This window comes from Vulpes lagopus, chromosome 1 (assembly GCF_018345385.1).
Source record: "Vulpes lagopus strain Blue_001 chromosome 1, ASM1834538v1, whole genome shotgun sequence".
NCBI classification, from domain to species: Eukaryota; Metazoa; Chordata; class Mammalia; order Carnivora; family Canidae; genus Vulpes; species Vulpes lagopus.
Window position 1 is genome coordinate 182,178,205 of NC_054824.1, and position 21,713 is coordinate 182,199,917.

The 21,713-nt window shown below is 36.9% G+C and overlaps 1 long non-coding RNA gene across 2 annotated transcripts in view; it reads right to left on the reverse strand.

The window, feature by feature from the left end:
- LOC121498772 overlaps nucleotides 1–21,713 on the reverse strand; it is a 63,726-nt gene that overhangs the window by 19,408 nt on the left and 22,605 nt on the right. For both annotated transcript variants that reach the window (XR_005989893.1, XR_005989892.1), the window contains exon 2: nucleotides 7,096–7,244. This is a non-coding gene — a long non-coding RNA (uncharacterized LOC121498772). The remainder of the gene's footprint in view (nucleotides 1–7,095; nucleotides 7,245–21,713) is intronic.

Consider the following 21,713-nt stretch of genomic DNA (forward strand, 5'->3'; position numbering starts at 1 on the left):
AGCAGTCAACTAAATCAGACGTAAATCACATGTGCGATTCTTCTGCTATATGTCCCCCCTTCTCCAAGAATTTTGGAGTGAAGACAAGCACTTTATGTCCATCTTATTATACTCGGCCTATTATTTTTGACCAAGGAATACCTGATTGCACAATTACAGAGAGAATTTACATCATCATCCAGATCAATGGTACCTCTTGGAGTTGTGCAGTGCACAGCCTCTATAGCCATAGGTGACAGCCCTGCATACCTTTGAAAAGATTGTTTTGAATCCTGAACGATCTATTCAATATATTAGATGTCCTGCAGTTTAATGACATCTTAGATTTAATAGGACCTTGCCAACGTTTAAGTAAAAAATATTGCATTAGTAGGGTCTTGCTGTACATGTAAGCTGTAAAATATGTAAGGGCAAGAACAACTGCATACCTTGGGAGAGGGGCAGTGAATGGGGAGAATGATTAATTTTTTTTCTGGCAAGTGGAAAAAGGATGACTAAGGAAAAAATATGAACAAAATATTGATAACTAAGTGTTTGCTAGTGTGGGAAAATGAATTTTTACTTTGTAAGCAGCATTTTTTTAAAAAAAGGTTTTTAGCTCAATTAAATGCCTGTTTGGGAGTAGTTTTATCAGTTTTCTTTTCCTTTTAAGGTTTCCTGTCTTTCAATGCTATGTGAAGACTCTTATTAAAAACATCCACTGTCGTAAGTTATTCTTCCCAGGAACAAAGCCGATTTGGTCTATTGCAGATGAGTGAACTAAAATTTATACAACTTCTTTAACATATTTATATTTATGCAGCCTTTCCCATTTTCAACAAAGAGGAAGTTACCAACCACACTATAAGGCTAGATAGATGGGATCAAACATGTGTCTAGAGCAGTGAGGCTTTCAGGACCTGGATGGCCTGAGCACTTGCAAGAAATGCAGTTCTCGGGCCTCACCAATTGAATCAGAAACACTGGTCATGAAACCCAGCAATCTACATTTTAACATGCCTTCCAAGTAATTCTGATATAGCAAAAGTTTGGGAAATTTTGACCTAGAGAACTGTGATAATCAAAATCACCCTTTAGTAATTAAGTTTCAAGAAACAGTGGCATAGTACATCAGGAAAAGAAATTCTATTTTCAATTTCTAAATATTTTCTATAAAAATGCTTTATTACTTTCAAAACTCAGTAGCAATGATAAGTCCTTATATCCATTTTTCCTCTTACATGTTAACAAGGAAAGACTTCACTGTCATTAAAAAAAAAAAAAAAGAAGAAGCACATGCAGAAATAAAGCATGGCTACTCGGAGTTCTTCATAAAGAAAAAAAACCATAAGCATAACTCTATTTTATAATTTCATTACTACAAGTTGGAGCTATAAGCTTTTTAAGTTTTATGCCTAACTCTTGGCATTATAGATTCATGACTATATGTTCATTAATAATCCAATTCATGCTAGAAAGGAACTCAGCCCATATCTATTCTTAGTGTACAGATCAAGCTCTGTAAAAGGCAAACCTGTTATTTTATCTTTCATGGATCCAGAGATTTTTTTTTAAATCTCAAGTCTGAAAAATATAATAAAAAAATAAATATTGGTTATATATAAATGTTAATGCCTCCAAATCATCTAGTAGTGGGTCTGTAAGTAGGTCATCTTAAAGAACTTTTGAAAAAGTTCATGAATGCCTTCAAGAAGGAAGGGCAAATCAACTCAGTTTTCCCGGATGCTCACAGGGGAAGCCACATACACTCATAATACACTTATAATTGTATACAAAAGCTAAGCAAAACATTATTTAATATATTGAAATCATTCATGGAGCTTTTTGTGTTAAAGCTAAATCAAGCTAAGACTTACTGGCTTAAGTTTTTAGAAGGCCCAGGGATCAATACTATCAACACATTTTTTTCCTGTCATCTAAAACAGGATTCCTTGCTTCCTGCATATTTCTCTTTGACCGCTTGCTTCTTAATCTTCCATATTAGCTTATTTTTTCCCCTTGCTTACAATATATTTCCACTAAAACCCCTCAAATCCCAAAGACATATCAAGGTAATAACTTCTCTACCATCTCATTACTGTTAGTTAAAAAATAGCTGATAATCCATATTTTAAATACATGGTTATCAGCCCATTTTGATGATGATTTCCCAGGTTCTCTGCAGATTGCTTTCTTTTGTTTTCAGTAGTTTGTGTGCCATTGCAGGGAAACTGTGCTCTAGTACATGGATAAAGTCAACGTGTACGGAAAACACACACGAGGGCCACTCTTCTGCTATAACCAGCTCCATGAAGAATTATCTGGTAAGAATCCTTAGTTTGTTTTCTGCTGCAGAAAGCTACCTCTGAAAAGGTATTGTTATATTTAACTATAATACACATGAAAAAATTTTTCATGTCCAATCAGAGGCAAACATATTTTGCATTAATTTACCTGGCTTATGCGGCAAATTTTCAGGTATGGCACAAAATACGAGCTCACAGTCAATATCCCTTACAATCTGTGTCATTTTAATACAATATTTAGTGTTTCAAGTAATGAATGTACTATTGAGATATCTATTTTTTGCATCCTATTTTTTTGTATCCTACAGAAACATTTGCATTGTAGACCACTTCTTCACTTAGAGTGTTCTATAGAAAATGTCTTTTAAAGATCCTGCAGAAAACCAACATAACTCATTTTCCATTGAGATAAGACAAGAAATGAAAAATGTCTAGACAGATGGTTCTCAACCAAAGGCAATGTCTGCTAATACCAATGTGGTGAGAGGAATGCTACCGGCATCTTGTGAGTAGATGCCAAGGATGCTGACTAAAAATGTTACAATGCACAATGCTACAATGTACAATCTCCCATGCCTAGTTGTTATCTGGTCCAAAATATCAATAGTGCCTCTGCTGAGGAACCCCAGGCTAGAGAAAAATTAAGTCCTATTTAGTCAATACAAGTTGGTCATAGTTATTATAATTTCCATGATACCCACGGAAAAATCAAAGCCTGCCATCATGGCCGTAGAGCTGTGGAACATGAACCAAATTCCCTTTACTTATACTCAAAATGTGAAGAGAGCTCTTCTTTTCAGTGGAGAAAATATAGCTTGTGATTATTGACCAGCACTGAATCCCCTTTTACAAGCTAACATTTTTGCACCGGCGTGTTGAGTTATGTGGCATATTGCCTCGTGTGAACGTTGTTTTGTTAACCAACTTCTTTTCCTGAAAATGTTATTTACTTAAAATGAGACTTCATCTTGAAAAAATAAGCAGTCACTTCTCTATATAACTTCTGCTCCTAACAAGATTTTTCACTTACATTTCTTCTCTTTCTAAATTTCCTTTATGATTGAAAACCTATCGATCCAGTATTTATGAAGTTGATAAAATACGAAAGCACAGCTCAGCTTCTAAATGAAATATGTTCTTGAGCCATAAGCATCTTTCAGTGTATCTTTCAGCAACCCCCACAATAGCTCTAAAAATGTTTTCTCAGGTATACGTGATGTCTTTGTCCTTTGTGAGCCAAAGGATGTGTCTTCTAGGCTTCTTTTGTTAAAAATGCCATTCAAAATTTAGTATAATTGTGCAACATAAAAATCAACAATGGGCAATTATTGTTGTGCATATATAGAATTTATCTGGCAATATAAATAGCAGATTGGGAATATTGTATTTTTGTGCATTCTGGTTGAATTTTCATTGAGTTAGACCCTTTGGCACTCTCTGTGGAAGAGGCAGGTGATTCACAGCTGCAGTTCCTTGGCCTTGAAGACTCTAGAAGAGGTAGTTTTACGTGAAGCCTAATTATCTCTGCAATATTGATCATAGATATCTTTATTAAGAATATACATGCCACACACCCACAAACTCTGATGTCAGCCGTGGGTTTCTTCATATACCAATAAGACAAGATCTATGAAACCCAACTTTTATAGATTAGTCTATCGAAGTATCAGGAAAAATAATTATGTTCATCCTCATTGGTTCTGATTTCCCATACTTTTCTGGCTAAGGGGATGCGATTTTTCCTTAAGTCTGCATTCATTATATATTTTTTTTAATTTTTTTTCAATTTTTTTTTTTTTTTTATGATAGTCACACAGAGAGAGAGAGAGAGAGGCAGAGACACAGGCAGAGGGAGAAGCAGGCTCCATGCACCGGGAGCCCGACGTGGGATTCGATCCCGGGTCTCCAGGATCGCACCCTGGGCCAAAGGCAGGCGCCAAACCGCTGCGCCACCCAGGGATCCCTGCATTCATTATATTATCATGTTCTATATTTTAGAGATTATCATTTAAATTATGATAATTAAGATCTTGATGCTATTTAACTACATATGAAGTCCCTAAAACACAAATTAAAGTTATAGTTCAAAACTGCCACAAAATTGTTGTTTGACTTTTTAAAAAATTTGGTTATGTCACTTAGCCGTGTCCTCAATGATTTGGAACTGAAACCTATGCCCCGAATAAGTAGCAAGTAGCATTTAATTACAGAAACTGAAAACAACCTAAGTATTACTACTTCATCAAAATGCTCATTTTTAACTGAAGACATAGCAATCTTTTAAATATTTGCATCAGAAAATACTTAGAACCAAAAATTAAACAAACTACAATTTCTTAGATATATCTAGACTTGCATCTTTAACCTTAAGGCAGTGTGGCAGGCTTTTTAAAACTCAGACATTCTACTTGTTTACTTTACAAAAATAGTCATTTCCAGTAACATCACCACACATATTTCTATGTGATGTTTCCAACACTAATCTGAGTAAATCTTTCTTTCTCTTTCTTTCTTTCTTTCTTTCTTTCTTTCTTTCTTTTGAATGCCTTGATATCCTAGAAAAACTAGAAAGCCAGCTTAAGGGTATAATTAAAAATTTAAAAGCTTTGTTTTATAGACATGTTTTTGGGGTATGTGTGATATTTTAGTTTTTTTTTTTAACATTGAGCCTATTGTGTCTTCAAGAACAAACTATATTTCCTATAGGATACCACCAATGCCTCTAATAATAGGGTATAGCTGTGTCTCTACAGTGAATTTCCTCCCCACCCCCACTCTGCCAGTTTTTATGGAACTAGCTCATAAGTGAAAAAAAATTAGAGTTTGTCTTATTTTTTTTTTCAAGAATACAATGCTGGTGATGGAAAAAGAACTTCTGAATTTCTAACCCAACTTAGGAAATAACTTACCTTCTATTCTTCCAGGCAATCCTTTTTGTTCTGGTTAAAACTACAGAACTGTGAGTAATATATAATCAGAAGACAAAAAAAAATCAAAAGGGGGTTGTACTTGTAAACAAAAATAGAGTTGACTTATAGAAAATTTGAGCTTGTTTACATGTTATACATATAGAGGTCAGAGGCTATATTAACAATGAAAGTAAGTTTTCCTAAATGCATAAAATCTCCAGGCAATTTCAATATATATTAGCAACTACTGAATGATATTATATTTACTACATGTATATTTTAATGATTATGTCTCTTCTCAAACATTTGTAACCAGTTTCTGGGAAAGTATTTTCTTGGTCTATGTATATGCAAAACTACAATTAACCCAACAGCATTTTAGACAAGCAAGATGACTTAGATTATTTTCTGGGCTTCATTTTCTTCACTTCAATACGAGAAACTGTATTACAGATTTCTATGCCTTCCACTAACTCTCTGATTCTGTTAATTCCAATAAAAATATAAGGATAAGGCCAAATGGTGGGATGAAACTCCCAAGATGATGGTAAATATTATTATGGAAGCTAGACAGCTATCTGTATTTCTCAATGTTTTCTAAGTGATCCTGTCACTCTAATAATTCATTCTTCAAATTACTCTATCTACAGATTTGATTGCCTGACATCCATATGTGCATACATGCTCTTTAAAACTATTTATAGGGAGGGGGGCTTTTCCTGAGAATCCACAGTCAGATCATGTTCAAGAATGAACTATTTTCTGGCAAAATGAAGAAGTCCCTTGAGATGCAGTGTCTCCTTTTAAAACATGTTCTCTGTTTTCTAGGAGGAAGGAAAGTATTAGATGGACTTGTGCAAGACAAGGATGGAAACAAATGGAAAGTGGAAGACATGAGTATGGGAAAGAGGGAAGTCGAGACAATTAGGAAAAGGACCCCGGCAAGGGATCCCCATCATTTAGTGCATCTTTACCACCAGAGGCCTGATTCACTGTTATATTTTGAAGTGTCTTCTTCCCAGACTCTGTGCTTAAGTAGCCATATCTTTTAACTGCCTGACTCCAATAGCTGATGCGGTTGCCACCACAGAAATAGAAATTATAGCTTCCAACCCTTCATTTTATCCCTCTTACCTATAATCCTCTAGTTCCACTCTGTCTGACCACTTGACAAAGTTTTTTTTTTTTTTTTAGGTTTTTTTTTTCCTACGTTTTGTTTCTTTTAATTAGTGCATCTTTGTGGGACCACTTCAATATGCTTTACACACAGAGAACAGTAGATAGATATCCCTGAAAACTCAATGAGAAAAGAAAGATCCTGCTGGGAACAAAAATGGCACAGTGGGCCCACAATAATGATCCCCATAACTAGATGGCCGCGTGTCTCGTTCACAGCCATCGTTTACCTGGAGGTCTTTCTTGAAAAACTGCCAAGATTCTTTACAGATTTTACATAAGGTCTTTTTTTTTTTTTTTTCCCAAAGACTCACTGGTCTATTTTCACATGTGTGTTGTTTGATTAGGTCCTTCAAAGGCTTCAAGGTTTACTTTTATATTTAAAGAGGGTAAAGATGAAGGCTATTATTTGAATACAGCATTGCATTCAGTGGCATCAAGATGCTTATTATAACTGCCCCGAGGAGGAGGTCAAAGCGACTCATGGCTCCCAGTACCTTCTAATGTGTATTTAGGTGCCCTGTTGGATGGCTCGCCTAAGAGATGTGGCATATATCTGATGAAAGGGCGGTGAACAACATCAATTATAAAAGACAATCTGCTAATGAGAGGAAGAAAAGGAAGAGAGAGAGAGAGAGAGAGAGATACTGGGGGAAAAAAAAGGGGAGAAGAAATGATCTGTAATAGAACAAAGCATTGCAACTGGACTAAAAGAAATGTCATACCTTAATCATGTCCTAATTTTAGGGTACAACTGCTCTCTTCATTGGAGACATAATGTATTTCTTCGACTTTTGTGGGACTGTCATTGAAGAGGGAGATCAAATGGCTTTTAGTCTCCTTTATGGATTCGTTGCTAATTTTGCCAAGATCCCTGTACAAAACAAAAAGTGATAGTACATGAAACTCAAGCCATGTTAAGTAAATGAGCTAAAATTGATTTTTATCCTCTTATGGGGATGTTTCCCAATACAACAATCCATAGAGATCTGCCAACTTCTCATGTCCTAAATTTTTACTTTTCTAGGGCTACTAATTTGGCCCCAGAAAACATTGTCTGGGTTTCCCCCACCATAAAATGTCTTGTCAAGTAACAATCAGAAACCTCTGAGAAGCTAAAACAGTGTTGGCTCCCTCTGCTATGCTAAGTGGTTATAAGGATTCGTTTTCCTTTGGATGTATTTTCCATGTTTAAAAAGGATTTAAAATATTACCTACCATTAGTACAATTGATAGATAAATCTACATTTTATTCCCAGACATATTAAACATATTTGCTTTGTTTTTCATCATCTAATTTCTCTACAGAGACTAATTCCTCTAAATAACACAATGCTATTATTCTAGCCTATGATAGCAGCTGAATTTTCAAAAAAAGAAAATATGGAATGTGACTAAGCAGTGTGGTTTTCTCCCTTTCAATTAGGTTAAATGAACACAAGCACATTGTTATTTTCCTTTTTACTCTGAAATTAGGGAATCCTGGTATCCAGTTTAAAAAAAAAATGACCGTAAGAAACACTGTTTAGCATGTCTAAGTCTGTTGACCTTCTTAGGGTAGACAGAGGTATTCTCTCTTAGAGAATCTATTTCCGCTAAAAGATGATCAGTATTTTCCCTAATATCTTCCACACAACAATATCATTTCTTCTCGTAATTTTCTCCTTTGTGCATCGGCTCCTGAGGCTCTAGGAACTGCCAAGGAGGGACGTCTAAGGAGGCATGAGTGACCCTGTTGGCTGCACGGCCAGGTTGTGCACTGCACAACTTCACGCACCCATCGCTGCTGTTCTCAAGTCTTCCCAGGTGAAGGCAGTGGGCTCGGCAGTGTCGGCTGGGGCCTACAGGAGCCCCTCTTTTAATTTGGGGCTTAGGACATGAATGCCCCTTCACTTTGGCTCACTCAGCCACTCTGTGCACAGCCGCTTAGCAGACACGTGGCCACCACCAACAGGGAGGAAGTTAGCATAAACGTGTCACGTATACTTTAAGAAATCAGAGATCGCAGGGCATCAGACTCAGAGTTCCAGAAATGTTCTGAAGTGTGTGCAGACACATCAAGGAACCAGTCAGTGGCGTGGTGATTATGTAGCTTTGGTCTGATTTATTTTATCGAATTCACCAGTCTTCCTAGCTCCAGGAATGCCCTGGGATTGCTCCTCGTATTAAGACTCTTAAGTCTTATTTTTTTAATAAATTTATTTTTTATGGTGTTCAATTTGCCAACATACAGAATAACACCCAGTGCTCATCCCGTCAAGTGCCCCCCTTAGTGCCCATTCACCTCCACCCCTTGCCCACCTCCCCTTCCACCACCCCTAGTTCGTTTCCCAGAGTTAGGAGTCTTTAATGTTCTGTGTCCCTTTCTGATATTTCCCACTGATTTTTTCTCATTTGGGGAATATAAAAAATAGTGAAAGGGAATAAAGGGGAAAGGAGAAAAAGACTCTTAAGTCTTAAAAGGTGACGCAAGTGTCACGCTCTCTTCCCACTGTGCACATAGGCATGTTAGCATTTTGGAGTTAACACGACTCCAATGTGTGGGTGAATCCTCCCCAAATTTCCCACGGTTCCCAAAATTCCCCATATCCTGCAAAAGGAAACTGAGGCTCAGTCAACCCAACGGTGACTGAATACGCATCAACAGTTGTGCTCCCAACTCTCCAAGATGTGGGACGCTCCCTTCTGATGGCAAATAGAGGGATGCTGTGCGCACGGAGGTTATTTTTAATGACCCAATTGAGATAGCAGCTTTATTAATTAATGTTATAAATATCTTGTTCAGAATGCTGGCTGGTATTTTGATTAGACTGGAAAGGATAGCTAGAAGGTCTCTCCTGCCATGAGTATTGCCGTGGGAATGGAGAGTTTGTGGAGAACATTTCAGGGGTCATAGGGTTTACCCAATATTCTCACTTTCCTCTCAGTCATCTCTTATAAGATTATGAAGCACTCAGTTTCTTCGCTCTCTCTCTCTGATATTCCTAGTGACTAAAGGAATTTAAGAACTGCAGGGGCTTGAAAGGGAGTGGCGAAGTACAAAAATGTGTTCTCAATTTCTAAAAACTTTACTGTAATTTTTTTTTTTAAATTAAAGTATTCCCGGCGTGCTTTCTTGGTCTATAACCCCTGACAGCTACTATTCATTACGTTTTAACCTGTTAATGGTCTAACACTTTTCAACACATATTAAGCCCATTCGACTATTCTGCAAGCATTGAGCCAATCTATCAAGGACAGCATGCTCTTGGATGGATGGGGATCAGAATGGCAGCAGGCTCAACTGGAGAGAGAAGAAAGCAGAGGCGGTGAGCTCTTTGACCAGTCAGGGAAATATTTTGGAGGGGCCCTCTCCTCAGGCAAGGGCAGGAAAGCTAAAATAAATATCAAACCAAAACGTTTTTGCGATGCTAAGGAAACTATCAACAAAACCAAAGGGCAACGTAGTGAATGGGACAAGATATTTGCAGATCCTACATCTGATAAGAGGTTAGTATCCAAAATTATAGAGAATGTGCACAACTTAATATTTTAAAAAGACTCTACAACTTGATTTTAATAAGGGCAGAGAACCTGGAGAGACACTTTTTTTTTTTTTCCAGAGAAGACACACAGACGCCAAACAAACACATAAAAAGATGCTCAACATCACTAATTATGATGGAAATGCAAATCAAAACCACACTGAGACATCACCTCACACCAGTCAGGATGGTTATCATGAAAAAGACAAAAGAGAGCAAGTGTGGGCGAGGTTGAGGAGAAAAGGAAATCCTCATATGCTGTTGGCGCACATGTCAATTGGTGCAGCCACAGTGTGGGGAGTCCTCAAAAAATGGAAAATAGAAATACACATGATCCAGCAATTCCACTCCTGGGTGAGTATCTAAAGAAAATAAAAGCACCAACGCGAAGAGACATATGCACCGCTTTGTTCATCGCGACGTTATTTACAACAGGTAAGGTATGGAAGCAAGCCGTGCCCATCCACAGATGAAAGACACAAGTGTGGTGGATTTCCACAATGGAATACTATGCAGCCATAAAAAAGAATGAGACCTTGCCATTTGTGACAACGTGGATGGACCTTCAGGGTATTACGCTAAGTGAAATAAGTCAGAGAAAGCCAAATGCTGTATTTGATTTCATTTACATGTAGAAGCTAAAAAAACAAACAAAATAAAGCAGAAACAGACTCATCGGAAATACAGGAAATAGACTGTTGGTTACCAGAGTGAGGAGGGTGGAGGAGGTTAGCAGAGTAGGTGAAGGGGATGGAGAAATACAAATTACAGTCGCAAAATAAGGAAGTCACGGGGACGTACAGCATAGGGAAGAGAGTGGATGATACCATAATACTTTTCTCTGGTGACAGAAGGTGAGTGTACTTATTGTGGGAGTCATTTCGTAATGTATGAAAATATCAACCCCCTATGAGGGACGCTTGAAACTAAGGGGATATTGTATGTCAACTATACTTGAAGAACACTTTTTAAAAAATAAATAAATAAAAGTGACCCCAGTTACTTTCATATACAACTGAACTGGCCTTGCAGTTCACGATGGTGCACGAAGTTAAAGAAACACAAACACGCCCCCCAGTTAAAAAGAAAAAAAAATCTCAGTAGGTCGGTGGGAGAAGCTCCTTCCCATGCATGAAAAGATCATTTTTTAAAAATTATTTTTATTGGAGTTCAATTTACCAACATATAGCATAACACCCAGTGCTCATCCTGCCAAGTGTCCCCCTCAGTGCCCGTCACCCAGTCACCCCAACCGCCCCCCCCACCCGCCCACCTCCCCTTCCACTACCCCTTGTTCATTTCCCAGTGAGGGTGACAAAACATGAGACACACCCAACTCTGGGAAAAGATCATTTTTAAATCAAAACTCCAAACTTTCTCTCTCCCTCTTTCTATTTATTTATAATATGTTGTAGATTAATTCCCTGATGGATTTCGTTGGGCCTTCTTTTTTCACACATTTCTCCTTTCATCCCCAAATGTCATGCTGGCATATATGAATTTCGGTAGGAAGGAAAGCACGAAGCATGACCTTCCATAGCAAACGATGATCTTCCTTTGTCTCCAGTCTGAGCCTTTGCACCCACACACTGCCTGGCGTGTGGAGACCAACCAGACGGCCCTCGCTGTTAGATGCCAGAAGGGACTGTGCAAGCCAAGGGCCCTGGGCTCACAAGCTAAAACTTGCATGCTTGGCAAGGCTCAGATGCCAAGGCTTGAATCTCTAATAAACCACTCGCTGCCTCTCCAGTAATGATACCCTGGGGCTGCTGGGAGGGGATTCTTTTTATAGGAAACACACTCATAAGGATTTAATATTATCTTTCTGAACCCTTTGATTCAATAGGGTGGTGGTGGTGGTTCTTCTTCTTCTTCTTCTTCTTCTTCTTCTTCTTCTTCTTCTAACTTTCCCCCTTTCTTTTGTAGATCCTGTGATGTGAGCCAGTGTTAATTCTTTATGCAACAGTAGTATGTAATCAACATCTCTCTACTGAGCTCAAGATTCCTTTTTCTTTTTAACCATGTGCTTAAAAAAAAAAATAAAATATCTTGCCACTGAATGTCTTTTTACAGACTGAAAAGACTTTTAGGTTAAACAACATTTGTTAGGCTTTGATGCAATCAAATGCAATTTCAATCTTCTTGAAATATTCAGCCCTGCCTCTCTCTCAAATTGCACATATGTGTCAGCTTTCAATTTTTTCTCACTAGTGTTTTACACATGAAATCTATTTTCACTGAGAAAATGGAATCTTTGTGTCTTTGTCTCTCGGTGTGCTGCTTTCAGGCATGTTCTGGCAGGGGCTTTGACTATCGAGGCACTGGGGGAGGGGCCTGGCAGGCATTTGTCAGCTTTTCTTGCATCTGTAATTTCTGGCCACTCAGCAGTATTAGAGGGTCTTAGAAACCGGTTGAGGAGGGTGGGGGGGGGGGGAGAGCTTGTCATTGATGAAAGCCAAACTCCGAATAACTGCCCGATGTTAATGACCGAAGAGAGAGAGGAGAGTCTGAGAAACTTTTATTGTGCTTTAATGAAAAAGATTTTTTGGAAATGGCTAATTTATAAAATTGCACATGGTAACATTTTCAGATCTCAGTTTAGAAAGCCCCTGTCCATATTATGTTACCGATTTCATTGCTTTTAGCTTGGCAATGGTTCATGAAACTATTTTAATTTTCCACCAGTGGCTTCTGGTTATTTCTGCCCTTATTTCCTCGTAACATAACTGACAGCCCAATTAAACATCTGCATTTTTTAATCTGAACTTTCCTCCCATAACTATTTTTCTTTTCTTCTAAAACTTCCAGATGTTTTGGCTCCTTTATGATTTTTAATGCATGCAAGTATATTTGCTCCTATTTCAAAGACAGAGAGCTAGATGGACTGACCATATGTTTCTATATAAAAAGCTTTGTAATACACCAATACTACGGTGGGTATTTTGTCTCTTTGTGGATACGCTTCCCTTAGACTATATCTTATTGTCTTCTAGCACTTTCCTATTTAAGTTGATCTTTGAAACATTTTTGAGTTCAGAATTCACACTGTGACGATAGTTAATCGCTTGTGGCTGATGAAAATAGTATCCAACTCTGTTATCTCAGTGTCTAGTAATAGGGCTAGAAGCTGCTGTGATTTTTTTTTTTTTATGACTTCTGTCTTTCTCTCTCTCTCTCTTTTTCTGTGAGAGATAAGAAGTTGCAAGCTGTGTGAGACAACAGTGTATTTTAACTCCGTTTCCGGCTTTGTACAGACATTAAAGGAATCATCAATATCTTGCCTTGAAGTGTCTGGACAAGAGTTAAAAGAGTCTCTAATATTTTTCAAGAAAACCTGTTTCCCATAATTAATAACAGGAAGCGGGGTAAACAGACATTTGCTGACAAATGAAACTGAAACAGTTAACATATACACAGAAACATGGGAAATGAAACAATGCAGCATTGTATAGTTATACCAGAGGGGCTCCATTTCCACGTACTTGTGCAATACTCCCATAAAACTGCACAGTAAATGATCATTAATTTTACATTTCAAGGCAAATTCTGACCATTTAAACACATGCTTGTAGAGTGCAATCATTTCGCCTACTAAGTATTTGAAGTGATCTCAGGTTATTTGTGTATTTAACATTTAGGCCACTTCTTGGAATCCAGATTTTTCTAGACAATCAAGTATACATGAAGAAAGATACTTTTAAAAAAAAAATTGTTATGAGATTTTTAAAGGCTCTTCTTACTGCAAATTTCTGGAAATGAGAACACCTAATAGGATGCTTTGGGTATGTGCAGGGTTGTTTTATTTGGGGTGGGCAAGGGGATATAATCCTAAAGTCTCAGGCAAACTAAATGCAACAGTCATTAATTAGACGGGCGCAAAGGATCACTGGGAACTTGACCCACTTGTGCTTGGAGCTTCAGACAAAGCTTCCCAGGGAAGTAATGTGTCTTTATCTTCCAATTGTATCATACAGTGGGGCTCTCTGATCTTAGTACTGACCTTGAAAGCAGCAAACTGAATGTGATATGTGGTTTCCCTGCTTCTTAGAAACATTGAACTCGGTTTGGATTTGTGTTTTCTTTTTTTAACAGCATTAGCCACTTAATTTGCAGTTAATTTTTAGGTATAAATGGCAATCCTTTAGGGGACAATATTTTATTACATTTTAAAGGTAATTACCCATCCAAGAACTGTTAAATGCAAAATTAAGCATTCTCGAATGTTTATTTCTGCTTTTGCAAGATGAACAGGAAAATAAAGCTTGATGGCAAAAGTGAGGAAACGTTTCCATGATGTACTAGATTGCAAATTAAAGGATGTGTTTTGATTATTTTCGTGAAAGAAACCTAAACTGTGTTATACAGCCAGAGTTTTGTGCTTTCCTGGTAAGCTCCTAATAAGTGACATCTTAACACTAGAAAAATGAGAATGGAAAGTGCCCTGGGCACCAGGGTCAGAGGTGTTTGCCCACGTATAATATACACCCATGCAACTGAACTAGGAGCTAAAAGCCAAATTAATTTTTTTTTTCTTAGCAAAATCTACAGTAAATATAAATTTAAAGCAGGGGGGGGTAAGACTCAGAGCTGATCTGGTCTAATTAAAAATAAATGTGAATTTTCATATTTTATATATACATGGATGAGGAAAAGTAAATATGCCACACTTTATCTCCAGAATCTCATATTCATTGTGGAATTTGAAACCCAGAAAACGAGTATCTTGAATTTAAAGAAAAAAAAAATGAAACAATTATCAGGGTAAAGCTTTGTTAATTACAAGTGCAAGTAAGATACTTTCTAAGATGTAAAATAACACATTTGTAAAGGAGCAAGTATGTAAAATTATAAAATGATTAAATTTAAAGCATATTTATTTGGACTTTTATGAAGTATAGGACAGAATACATATATTATTAGGGGTATGACTGTTATTCAGAATATTTTTTGTAAAAAAATTTACATGAAATGTCACCTTAGTTCTCTTTTGTTAGATCCTTAAAGAAAGAAAAGTAAAGCCCAGCATGTTTTGTACTAGATTATGCCATTTGCAAATTGATGCTTTGAAAAATATAAAATATGCTTCCAAATATTTAGGTAAGGATCTTCTTAGAAGACTTTTAAGTATAAACTACAAATTTTTAATTATTCACCATAAGCCAACATGGAAACGGAGAAAAACTTTTAAAAAATCATTTTCACATGCAAATCCATTATTGCACACATTCATGTCATAACATTTAAAGCTGTTCTTGGAAATGATTTTTCCTGAAGATCACAGAGATGATATGAGTCACATTGTTCAAAGAAATGATCCCAGAGCCACCCAAGACCTGGCTACACCTACTTCTCAGGTAGGTGAGGTTGAATAGAATTACCAATGCCTGGCAAGAAAAACTTTCCTTTCCTTTCTTTGACTCCATCAGAGCACAATGTACTAGTTTTTAGATGCACCTGATGGGGAAAATTTGGCGTGTTTATTATGAGAACAACAATGAGCTCAACACATGATTGCCACAGAGTCAGTAAATCATCTTGCTGATGTAGGAGAGGACTAGCTAAAATTTCATTTCCTGAAAATGCGATCTGGAAGGAAAAAAATATTATGGATATGAACCTCAGTATTATACTGGGCTTGGAGCAATATTTTGATCAAAGAGCTAAAATAGATAAAGCAAAGTTAGACGCGTGTAAATTTTCTAGCAGTAACATCTTTTGGTTCAAATGGTGTGTGCATGGCACGTGAATCTCACTCTCCTGTTTGTTCATCATCTAAATGTATGTTTGATGGCTTCTCTGTCGCACTGTTTTCTAGCTTTTATTTGCTTTTTAGGAACCTGCCTCAGGAAACACTGAAAACCTATCTCCTGACTTGTGCCTTTTCCTCTCTTATTTTTACTCACGTATGTACTTATCTATGTATGTAGTCCTTTGTAAATGTTCTCTAAAAGGTATTTCAAAGAGATAAAACATCGATATGAATGGAAGGTGGCAAATTTATTTCTTGACTGCTTGGTGACTCTTCGTCTTCTAGCATCTCTAGTAGCTCCTGTGGTCTACCTGGTACCCAGCAAATTTCCAATACGAGCTGGGAAATTTCTGCTGTGACTGTCAGGTGTGAGCTGGGTGATTTCCATTTACACCGTTGGCTGAAGAGCTCAGAAACAGTTGGGGTATGGGTGCAATTCTCTAACGGAGGATTTAGCAGCTTCAACACCCTGCTCCCCCCTTCAGCCTCATTGTTATCATCAAACAAAACTCTAAAACTATTCCATACTTCTCAAAGCAAGGAAACTCCTCCAAACTCCAACCAGGTTTCTGGAGCTCTTTTCGTCTTGCATTTTTGGGTGCTTGAGTTTGCACACCTCAGTATATTTCCCATCATTGTCGTCTTTCTAAACATTCACCCTGCCATACACGCCCAACCCATGAATGGGAAACATGTGATTTTGTTAATGATGTGCTACCAGCAGAAACTGTTAAGAATGAAGAGCTGTTTTTAAAAACCCAAGTATCAATAAATGATGGTTGTGATGGCACTCACATTGAAACAACAACTAGAATTGTATTTGTAGTATAAATAGAGGTCAGGACCAGACGTGTACATGGGCTATAGCTACCAAGAATGCTGGTTCTTCTGTAATAAACAATAGAATATGCTTGAGACATAAAAAAAAATCAACTTTTAAACAAATTCTTTGCCTAATGATAAGAGCAAATGATGAACTCTTATGCCATTTAATTCCTATTATTCCTATTATTCTTCTTTCATTTTGTTTTCCTATCGGTTACATGTAGTACTCCTTCAAGGCAGTCCAGATTTGTTTTGAGAGAAGGGAATTTGCATGTACAAATTTTAATTTTAGAAAATAAAAGCATAAAGTTTGTCTTGGTAGTTTAACAGGTAGAATAGATTTCATCCATAATATATTCAGAAGCTGATTTAGTTCTGCTTTACAAAATCTGTGGATATTTAAGAATAAAAATAACTTTAAAGTATAATTTGCATTTTAAACATTTAAATTAAAAATTTGAATGATGTTGCTTCAAGAGAATTCCTGATGTTTTAAGAACCTGTGAATTTTCTTACAGATTACTTAGAAAACCAAAGTATGCATCATGAATTTTGTTCCATTTTATTTGCTTCCAGATAAAAGGTTTATTGAAACTTTAAAAACATGGTACATAAATTCTCCATGAAAAGGAACTAGAACAATGTGGGTGCAACTTTTAGGGACCAATGTTGTTCAAGTCTATGTTTCTATTCGGCGTAGGATACAATATCCCTAAAGTTTTCAGCTCACTTTTATGGAAGTGTGATAAATAGGCATGTCCAATTGTATATAGAGAATAGGACACAAATCAGCTCTGCTTGTTTCTGTTGTTTTTCATTCCCTAAATAAGTATTTATTGCTCATATAAACAGGGTGTGTGCCCTTTTATTTGGCGGCCCCTATTTCTTCATTGGCTTCCACATTTCACAGGGTAGGAAGAGAATCAACGGCCATTTATATGTCTTGGGAAAAAGTGTATTGAATAGGAAAACCATCGATTTTCTTTTCTTTTTGGTAAGTCTTGCACTTTCTCTTATAAATTCTATGGCAGCATACAGCGATCAAGCCAAACTTGCTACACAAGCTTAAATGAGAATTTCAGATAATAAAAATTCCTCCTTTAACAATGTTTTTTAGCAAAGCCATTCAACACTTCTTTTTCTTTCAGAACACACAATGTTAATTATATATAATGCAGTAATATTTTTTATAATGAGCTCTTACAAAGTTGATACTGCAGATTAGGAAATATATTGCTAATATAGTATAAAATGAGAACTTCTTTATTTTTTAGATTATGTTACTAAGTTTCCATGTAGAATTTCAAGAAAAAATTATTTGGTTATGTTGTAAGTGTATGAGAAAATATTTCTAATGCTAATTATTAGTTTCATAAACTTAAATATTTGAGATATTTGTGGCTTTGAGGGGCTATGTATTTTTTTGTTAATGGGATTAGAAAATTTTGGGCCCTGGAACCTAAAAAAAACTACCAAATAGCTATTTCATTATGCTCTTTCATCATATTCCGTATGCTCATTGAAAACAGAACAGAACGTTAAATAGAAGGCCCAGAGGATAATACACTCCAATTTCTACTCTTACATAATCTTTTGAAAACATCTAAAATATGCAATCAGGGTTTAAGCATGCCTGGCTTTCAATCAATCCAATTTTTAGAAAGATAGGGTTGAGCATCAGTGACTCTGAGAGGATAAATTATTCTATCCTACTTACTGTGTATCCACATGCATCTACTATAGCATCTCCCAAGACAGGAAAAATTACTTGTTCCCCCTAATATCTATGTGGGAACATGAAAGATTTTCATTGGAAGGGGACTTAGACAACACCTGACCTAGACACTCTCCCTAACCAATCTATAGTGCCATCTTGAATGCCCCTGGTGACTGTAGATGCATAAACAAACACTGTTCCTTTCTGTATTTTAATATATCCTTAGTCCAGTAAATATGCATGGAATGAGTGACCCTGGGAGAAGATGGTTGATATTTCCTGTTTCTTATGCTCTTCAGCTGTCGCACTTACATCTGCAAATTCTCCTATAATCAAGGGTTAGCCCAACATTGAGGAATAAAATAAAAAGAGGGATCCAAAGGGAAACTATCTTAAAAGAGATGATGAAACTTATCTTTGATGGGACACAGAAAGGTTAAAAATTCTCTTTGGGTACCAGACCAAATGTCTTCTTTTTTTCTCCCCTTTAAGAGTAAGCAACTAGGAGTAGTCACCAGATATCAATCATTTAGCCTCTCAAGGTGAAAGGCAAGCTTTTCCTTAGATCATTTAAAATGATTATTTAGGAGTCAAGTCTTCAGAAAGCAAAGGCGGTATCCAGTTCTCTGTTATACTTCCCATCTCTCTTAGCCTGAATAGCAAGCGTTTTATGGACCATCCATAGATACACAATGCATTAAACTTTGAGTTTTCAGAGGAAGGGGATGGAGAAGAGAGAGAAATGAATGCTTGACTCCAGGCTGAGTTTATTTGAGTCAGGTGTGGGTCTAGTAGAAATATGCAGAAAAGAATCTTGTGGAGGAAAAATGACTCACAAGAATGTGAGGGGGAAGACTTTTTAATGTCAATGTCCATATTTCCTGATTAAAATATGGACATTTGCATCATGCTCTAGCAGTCTAAATATAACAGCAGCTAAGACTCTCTAAGAATATTTCAACTCTTATTCAAGAACAGGAAAAAAAAAAAAGAATGACGTAAAACCCTAACAGTCCAGTAAAAAGTATTGCCTAGTACAATAGTATCATTACAATAAAACCTGTTAGCTCATTAGTTAATATTTTCAAGTCAATGCACAGATGATTGAGCAATTTTTCAGAATTAAAATAAATAGGTCCTTGGCTAACGTTTCACAATAAGACTATGTCCATAGTCGAGACCAGAAAGAAAAACCTACATTTTTACTTTTAAAAATAGTTTGCTAAATGGTATCTTCAGAACTGCTTTTAATAACATTTAAATTTTAAACACACGTATTTAAAAACAAGGCAACAAAGAAAGTAATCACTAATCAAATGCAAGCATTATCCCACAGTGAGTGCCTGTTAAAAATCACTCAAATATGAATTATTGCATCATTGTCTTAGGTCTACAAAATCCAAAGCATTGATAAAAAAAAATCACTACAATAATCTTTTGAAAAGAAAATGCTAATGGTTTTTCATGAGGTGAACCATGTAGTCAATATACAGAATTTTTCCTAATGCTAAAAATACTTTACATATGGCCTCTAAGAGCAAAACTCGTCTTGGGTATGCAGAAGAAAACCAGAAAAATGTGAAATATAGTGAAAAGAACAGTAGCTTTGGAGCTCTGGGATCTGGCGTCGCATCTGACACCAAGCTTGTCAACCAGGCTTCTTTGAGAACTGGGATTGAGCCTAACTCCCCAAAGAGTAAGTGGGAAAACAATTGCCACAATAAACATGAGAACATGGGGTCTCTTAGAAGAGAGACTTCTTTTATGGACATCTGTTACTACAAATCTGAACAAATAATTTGATCCAGGTTCTTCTATCTTAAAACATATCCAAAATCCAGCTATTGCTCACCATTCCCACTGCTACCATCCTAATACAAGGCACCTGCCTCTCTTGCCCAGATTATTGCCATAGTGTCCTAACTGGTCGCCATGCTTCATCCTTACACATTACCACCACCCTAACCCTAGCATGCTCTTCACACAGAAGACAAAGTGGCTCTTTTAGTCAAATCATATTAGGTCCACTGCTCAAACTCTCCCATTTCACTCTGAATAAACTCCCAAGTCTTAACCATGTCCTCCAAGGGCCCTACAAGGTCTCCCCACTCCACACCTTCACAGTATCTCCTGCTACTCTTCTCTTGGTCACTCTGTTTTTAACTCTAATGGGTTTTCTGAGTCTTCCTCAAGCACTTTAATCACACTCTTTCCCCAGGGGGGTTTGCTCTTACTGTGTCCTGGTCTGAAAAGCTTTCTTTGAATATTCATATTGCTCCCATCATTCTTTCACTCAACAGGCTCAAATACTACCTCATCAGAGAGGTCTTCCCTGATAGCCTTACAGAAAATTTCATACCCCACTTACTGGCTGCCACCTTGCTGATTTCAGATATGTATTTACTGTAAGCAGAGAATGTGTTTGTTTACCACTGTCTTCTCAGTAACTAGAAGACTATCAGACTTAAAAAAATAAGCACTCGGGATCCCTGGGTGGCACAGTGGTTTAGTGCCTGCCTTTGGCCCAGGGCACGATCCTGGAAAACCAGGATCGAATCCCACATCAGGCTCCCGGTGCATGGAGCCTGCTTCTCCCTCTGCCTGTGTCTCTGCCTCTCTCTCTCTCTCTCTCTCTCTCTCTCTCTCTGTGACTATCATAAATAAATAAAAATTTTTAAAAAAATTAAAAAAATAAGTACTCAATAATCATACATTGAATAGAATAAATGGATAGCATTCAATCTAAGAGGTATATAAGCCATAAAATCTCTTAAGATGCTATCTATTTCTTGTATTTATTCTGTAGCTACCTCTTCTAATCTTATAATGGTGTATCTATTTATGTGTTTCATTTATTTCTCACTGTTTATTCTTTGATGAGCTCTTTATCAGTACTTTTTAATGATTAATACTTAGGGGATAGTCTCATTAAAATCTGTAAAAGTAACCACTGTCTTCAGTTCAGGCCATTTATTGATCACAGATTTGTAAAGCCATGGGAATTAAAGGAAATGCAATTTATTTGATAAAATCCTATAACTTCTGTCTGATTCCCTGAATTCCTCAGGTTTTTGTATTCAGCTTATAAAGAAAACTGGGACCATGTGATTATTACAATTTGGACAGAGAAAATCTAAGACTCTTAAAATTGCTAGCGCTATTTCATTCTTAGAACCAGTTCTTGGCTTTCCGCAAGGGTTTTTCTAAGTCCTTACCCATCTACTCAGTATTTCAACAAATATTCACTTTGCACCTACTAGATTAAGAGCACTCTGCTGAGTGATTGCGGTCCTGCCTTCAAGGACTGGTCTTCTAAGGATGAAAAGACAATCACACAAGGAACAAAGTGTTATGTGCCCTGAAAGGGATAGAGCTGAAAGGTTATTAGGGTTTAAACAAGAGATTATGCCCAGCAGCGACAGATAGGGAGGTGTATTGGACAAGGTGGTGAGTTGGACCACATTTGGACATTTGGAGAAGAGTAGGGAAAAATCCTTTCAATAGGAGGAAATAGCATAAGCGAACTAG